General features: G+C 47.4%; 2 non-coding genes across 2 annotated transcripts; both read right to left on the bottom strand.

Moving 5' to 3' along the window:
- Positions 1-762: 762 nt before the first annotated feature.
- Positions 763-837, bottom strand: Trnas-cga. Its single transcript has one exon. It is a non-coding gene; the product is annotated as a tRNA-Ser (tRNA).
- A 226-nt stretch (positions 838-1,063) lies between these two features.
- Trnas-cga lies at positions 1,064-1,138 on the bottom strand. Its single transcript has one exon. It is a non-coding gene; the product is annotated as a tRNA-Ser (tRNA).
- Positions 1,139-7,014: the final 5,876 nt, after the last annotated feature.

Genomic DNA, 7,014 nt, shown 5'->3' with positions numbered 1-7,014 from the left:
AGATTCACCACAAGATGGGGTCTACTGTCTATTGAGGGCTAAGTGCTGTAATGTGCGAGTGAGACAGACGAGAACATACATCTTAGAGAAACCCAGTAGAAGGTGTTTGTGGCCGGGGAGATGTAGCAGTGTTAAATATGGCGGACCTAAGATAGACCATAAAGGGAAACATTGATGAAAACTATTTAACTCTGAAGTAATTCGGGGAGCGAAGCCACAGTAATTTTAATCTCCTATCCTTCATGAAATTTCATAGTGAGCCCAATAAAACTTCAGTATTGATCTTATCTATAATAGCTTGGGATTTACTGTTAAAGTGAAATTAACGAGTTTTGTAACAAGTACCTGAATGCTTAAATCTGAAGGCTTTGGTCGATCTTAGGGTCGACATTTCATATAGAAGTGCGTCATTAAAATGACAAATGTTGTAAAAATCAACTCAATAACTTCATTTGTTTAAAAGATATATTAAATTTAAATTATCAGGATTTTCAGTTAAGCATCAGATCATCATTTCCTATACACAAAACACATTGAACGATGACAGCATGACACGATATTGAATCATTAGGTAAAAAAATACTTGTTGTAAAGTTTAGTGCATAATAATTACTTCTGTTCTTTAGTTATTTATTTATCAGATAGCACACTGGTGCAAGGCTACTGGCCGTGACATTCAAAGTTAAGAAGGGAATTGCATTGGTTTTATGTAAAATGATTTAACAATGGATGTTATTAAACTTCCTGGCAGATTAAAACTGTGTGCCCGACCGAGACTCGAACTCGGGACCTTTGCCTTTCGCGGGCAAGTGCTCTACCAACTGAGCTACCGAAGCACGACTCACGCCCGGCACTCACAGCTTTACCTCTGCCAGTACCTCGTCTCCTACCTTCCAAACTTTACAGAAGCTCTCCTGCGAACCTGGCAGAACTAGCACTCCTGAAAGAAAGGATATTGCGGAGATATGGCTTAGCCACAGCCTGGGGGATGTTTCCAGAATGAGATTTTCACTCTGCAGCGGAGTGTGCGCTGATATGAAACTTCCTGGCAGATTAAAACTGTGTGCCCGACCGAGACTCGAACTCGGGACCTTTGCCTTTCGCGGGCAAGTGCTCTACCAACTGAGCTACCGAAGCACGACTCACGGCCGGCACTCACAGCTTTACCTCTGCCAGTACCTCGTCTCCATTCTGGAATGGATGTTATTGTTACTTTATTTAGAACGTGAAAGCGGTCAAGCTTTGATTATTTAAATAAGTTAAAATGTAAAATAATGTAGAATAAGTTGTAGAGAATCAGATGGACGGCTTCAGGAAAGGGAACCGTCCTAGTCAGTTGAGCGAAGATATTCGGCGTGGGGGAAATGCGGCCGGGGACGGGCAGAGGGACAGTGCTGGAGCAGACGCGAAAGCGGACGATTCGTCTGGAGACACCAAATGGTACAGTTCGGATTGAGACGCGAAAGCGGAAGTCGCTCTTTAGGCAGCTACGAAGTGAAACGGCCGGCCGCGGTGGCCGAGTGGTTTAGGAGCTTCAGTCCGGAACGACGCGGCTGCTACGGTCGCAGGTTCGATTCCTGCCTCGGGCATGGATGTCTGTGATGTCCTTAGGTTAGTTCGGTTTAAGTAGTTCTACGTTATAGGGGACTGATGACCTCAGATGTTAAGTCCCATAGTGCTCAGAGCCATTTTTTTTTTTTTTTTTTTTTTGAGATGATTTCCACTCAAAGGTCGTTTCTGTTGGACCAGAAAACGCAGTCCATTCCGTGTAAACACAGCCCAAATCATTGCGAAGGCACTTCCAGCTTGCACAGTACCTTGTTGACAACTTGAATTCGTGACTTCGTGGGGTTGCGCCACGCTCAAAACCAACCGTCGGCTCTTACCAAGCGAAATCGGGAATCTTCTGACCAGGCCACGGTTTTCTAGTCGTCTAGTTTCAAACGAATATCGTCAAGACTCCAGTAGAGGAGCTGCAGGCGAAGTCGTGCTACTATCAAAGGCACTTGCGCCGATCATCTGCTGCCACAGACCATTAACCCCACATTCCGCCGCACAGTCTTAGTGGATGCCATGGAACGCCCCTGCCCTCGAGGTCTTCGTCCTCTGCGACGTCCGTAGTGTCGTGAGAGGTAATGCCTGAAACATGCTACACTCGGCACACTTTTTGACAATCTGGATCTCGGAATATACACTCCTGGAAATGGAAAACAGAACACATTGACACCGGTGTGTCAGACCCACCATACTTGCTCCGGACACTGCGAGAGGGCTGTACAAGCAATGATCACGCGCACGGAACAGCGGACACACCAGGAACCGCGGTGTTGGCCGTCGAATGGCGCTAGAGAGCATTTGTGCACCGCCGCCGTCAGTGTCAGCCAGTTTGCCGTGGCATACGGAGCTCCATCGCAGTCTTTAACACTGGTAGCATGCCGCGACAGCGTGGACGTGAACCGTATGTGCAGTTGACGGACTTTGAGCGAGGGCGTATAGTGGGCATGCGGGAGGCCGGGTGGACGTACCGCCGAATTGCTCAACACGTGGGGCGTGAGGTCTCCACAGTACATCGATGTTGTCGCCAGTGGTCGGCGGAAGGTGCACGTGCCCGTCGACCTGGGACCGGACCGCAGCGACGCACGGATGCACGCCAAGACCGTAGGATCCTACGCAGTGCCGTAGGGGACCGCACCGCCACTTCCCAGCAAATTAGGGACACTGTTGCTCCTGGGGTATCGGCGAGGACCATTCGCAACCGTCTCCATGAAGCTGGGCTACGGTCCCGCACACCGTTAGGCCGTCTTCCGCTCACGCCCCAACATCGTGCAGCCCGCCTCCAGTGGTGTCGCGACAGGCGTGAATGGAGGAACGAATGGAGACGTGTCGTCTTCAGCGATGAGAGTCGCTTCTGCCTTGGTGCCAATGATGGTCGTATGCGTGTTTGGCGCCGTGCAGGTGAGCGCTCAATCAGGACTGCATACGACCGCGGCACACAGGGCCAACACCCGGCATCATGGTGTGGGGAACGATCTCCTACACTGGCCGTACACCACTGGTGATCGTCGAGGGGACACGGAATAGTGCACGGTACATCAAAACCGTCATCGAACCCATCGTTCTTCCATTCCTAGACCGGCAAGGGAACTTGCTGTTCCAACAGGACAATGCACGTCCGCATGTATCCCGTGCCACCCAACGTGCTCTAGAAGGTGTAAGTCAACTACCCTGGCCAGCAAGATCTCCGGATCTGTCCCCCATTGAGCATGTTTGGGACTGGATGAAGCGTCGTCTCACGCGGTCTGCACGTCCAGCACGAACGCTGGTCCAACTGAGGCGCCAGGTGGAAATGGCATGGCAAGCCGTTCCACAGGACTACATCCAGCATCTCTACAATCGTCTCCATGGGAGAATAGCAGCCTGCATTGCTGCGAAAGGTGGATATACACTGTACTAGTGCCGACATTGTGCATGCTCTGTTGCCTGTGTCTATGTGCCTGTGGTTCTGTCAGTGTGATCATGTGATGTATCTGACCCCAGGAATGTGTCAATAAAGTTTCCCCTTCCTGGGACAATGAATTCACGGTGTTCTTATTTCAATTTCCAGGAGTGTATAAACCTGTAACGATTTCCAAAATGGAATGTCCCATGTGTCTAGCTCAAACTACCATTCCGCGTTCAAAGTCCATTAATTCGCACCGTGCTGCCACAGACACGTCGAAAAACCTATTCACATGGATCAACAGAGTGAAAATGACAGTACTACCAATGCACTGCCCTTTCATATCTTGAGTACGCCAGTCTTCGTAAAGTGACCTGTCCTCAGCTCACCTAGGCCGCAACCTTCATTCCAAACGAGCCAGAGGATCAGAGCTGTGATGGCGAAAATTAAAAGTAACTTTTGGTCGCGCGTTACTACCGCTATCTGTATATCATAGCATATCACTATCCACCTCAGCGCATTTACTACTTTATACGGAAGCCAGATACACACACTCACTATGTGATCGAAAGTATCCGGACACCACCAAAAACATACTTTTTTCATATTAGGGGCATTGGGTTGCCACTTACTGCCAGGGACCTCAGTGGTCATTAGACATCGTGAGAGAGCAGAATGGAGCGCTCCGCGGAACTCACAGACTTCGAACGTGGTGAAGTGATTGGGTGTCACTTGTGTCACACGTCAGTGCGCGAGAGTTCCGCACCCCTAAACATATCTAGGTCCACTGTTCCCGACGTGATAGTGAAGTGGAAAGGTTAAAAAGCGTACAGGCCGACTTCGTCTGTTGACTGACAGAGACCGCCGACAGTTGAATTCGTAATAGGCTATCTATCCAGCCCATCACACAGGAATTCCAAACTGCAACAGGATCCACTGCAAGTACTATGGCTGTTAGGCGGGAGGTGAGAAAGCTTGGATTTCATGGTCGAGCGGCCGCTCATAAGCCACACATGACGCTGGTAAATACCAAACGGCGCATCGCTTGGTGTAAGGAGCGTAAACATTGGACGACTGAACAGTGGAAAAACGTTATGTCCAGTAAATGGTCCACATAAACCCTTTATAAGTTTGTCCGTAACTTCGTAGCACTTTTGTTCTGCATATTGATGTTTCCGTTGCTGTTGGTTTATTTGTCAATTATCATTCTTCATTTGTAGTTCACTTTTGCTTTTTGAGTTTACATGTTGTGATTTTGTCATTTGGTGATCCTGGGTAGAGCTGTGGACGCTACAAAACGGAGTGTGAAGTCTAGAAATCGGAACTATTCCGACATATTCTTACGTTCGAGTTCAGTAGAAGGCTGACAGCCAGAAATATTTACGCCGGCTCTGAAGATAACGCCATTGGACAGAGCACGGCAAGAAAATGGTTTTCTCGTTTTCAAGTCGATCGTTTCGACAGTAGTGAGTCTCCACATTCCGGAAGACCTTCGGGGATTGATAAAGATCGTTTCAACGCGTTAATCCACAACGATCGATGTCAGTGTGCTTGAGAACTGGAAAATGTGATGAACTGTTATCATTATAGCATCATGTGATATTTTCATGCAATGGGGAAGGTTGAAAAACACAACTTATGAGTACAGCGTTCTCTAAGCCAAAACCAAAAAAATTTGTGGGTGGGCATATGTGGATCTCTGGTTGGTCGTTGTCAATTGCTCGTGAACAACACAGACCATTCCTATCATGCATCGCTACTGCTGACGAGAATCGGTGTCTTTATGTGTGTTTTAGTTTTGTGATTGATGAATCGTGGTACACAATCTGGCAATCCGATGGTAGGGTGCTGATATGGCGAATACCCGGCGAACGTCATCTGACTGTGTAGTGCCAATAGCAAAATTCGGAGGCGATGGTGTTACGGTGTGGTCGTGTTTTTCATGGAGGGTTGTTTTGTTGTTTTGCGTCGCACTATCACAACACAACCTACATTGAAGTTTTAAGCACTTTCTTGCTTCTCACTGTTGAAGAGCTATTCGGGGATGGCGATTCTATCTTTCAACACGAACGAGCACCTGTTCATAATGCACGGCCTGTGGCGGAGTGGTTACACGACAACAACATCCCTGTAATGGACTGGCCTGCACAGAGTCCTGACCTGAATCCTATAGGACACCTTTGGGATGTTTTGTAACGCCGACTTCGTGGCGGGCCTCACCGACCGACACCGATATCTCTCCTCAGCGCAGCACTCCGTGAAGAGTGGGCTGCCATTCCGCAAGCAACCTTCCAGCACGTGACTGAACGTATGCCTGCGAGAGTGGAAGCTGTCATCAAGGCTAAGGGGGGGGCAACACCGTATTGAATTCCAGCATTACCGGTGGAGGGAGCTACGAACTTGTAAGTTATTTTCAGGCAGGTATCCGGATACTTTCGATGACGTAGTGTATGTACTGTACAGAACGAGTCGTCGTTTAGTGATTACGTTAATAAGATGAACACTGTTTTAAGATGGGATTTTAATTTAGCGAAGAGTAGCTTTAACCCTATGTAGCCAATAAAAAATATCTGATTTCACGTAAGTGTAATATTCACACACAGTGGCTAAAGTAAATACTTATTGTACTTATACTGAAATCAAAATACCCATACCATAGTGTTCTGTAGTACTGTGAAATTCAGTAATTCCATGCTCCCAGTTACAATAGTCCTTGAAAGTGTTATGTATGCGTAAATGATTTTGTGTCTCCCGAAATAAATGATTCAAAGGCCGGCTAGAACGAGATTCCCATTATGAGGTTTAAGAACATTTAGTGCAATTTATGAAGTATTTACTTACATTGCTGAAGAAAATTACGAGTTTATGTTGACTTGCACGTACGCAAACTGCAATTAGGTGAAAAGAAGTCGTCGGATAGCAATGCACGTTTACGGATGGCGGTAGTATCGAGTACACAAGGTATAAACATGGCAGTCAACTGGCGGAGCTGCTATTTGTACTCGGGTGATGCATGTGAAAAGCTTTCAGACATGATTATGCCCGCACGAAATTAACAGAATTTGAACGCGGATTCGTAATTGAAACTAGACGCATGGGACATTCTATTTCGGAAACCTTTAGGGAATTCAGTATTCCGAGAACCACAGTGTCAATAGTATGACGAGAATACTAAACTTCAGCCATTATCTCTCACCACGGACAACACACTCGCTGACGACCTACACTCAACAACCGAGAGCAGCGGTGTTCGCCTTAGAGTTGTCATTGCTGACAGACACGCACTAGTGCGTAAAACTACTACACAAATCAATGTGGACTTACAACGAAAGTATGGATTACGAGAATGCGGCGAAATTTGCCATTAATGGGCTACGGCAGCAGACGACCGACCCGAATGCCTTTGCTAACAGCACGACATCGCCTGCAGCATCTCTGCTGGGCTCGTAACCGTATCAGTTGGACCCTAGATGACTGGAAAACTGTGGCCTAGTCAGATGATTTCAGTTGGTAAGAGCTGATGGTTTCGAGTGTGGTGCATATGACACGAAGCCAAGGACCCAAGTTGTCAACGA

This window comes from Schistocerca piceifrons, chromosome 9, assembly GCF_021461385.2.
Source record: "Schistocerca piceifrons isolate TAMUIC-IGC-003096 chromosome 9, iqSchPice1.1, whole genome shotgun sequence".
Lineage (NCBI taxonomy): Eukaryota > Metazoa > Arthropoda > Insecta > Orthoptera > Acrididae > Schistocerca > Schistocerca piceifrons.
This window is presented reverse-complemented; position numbering and strand designations above follow the sequence as displayed.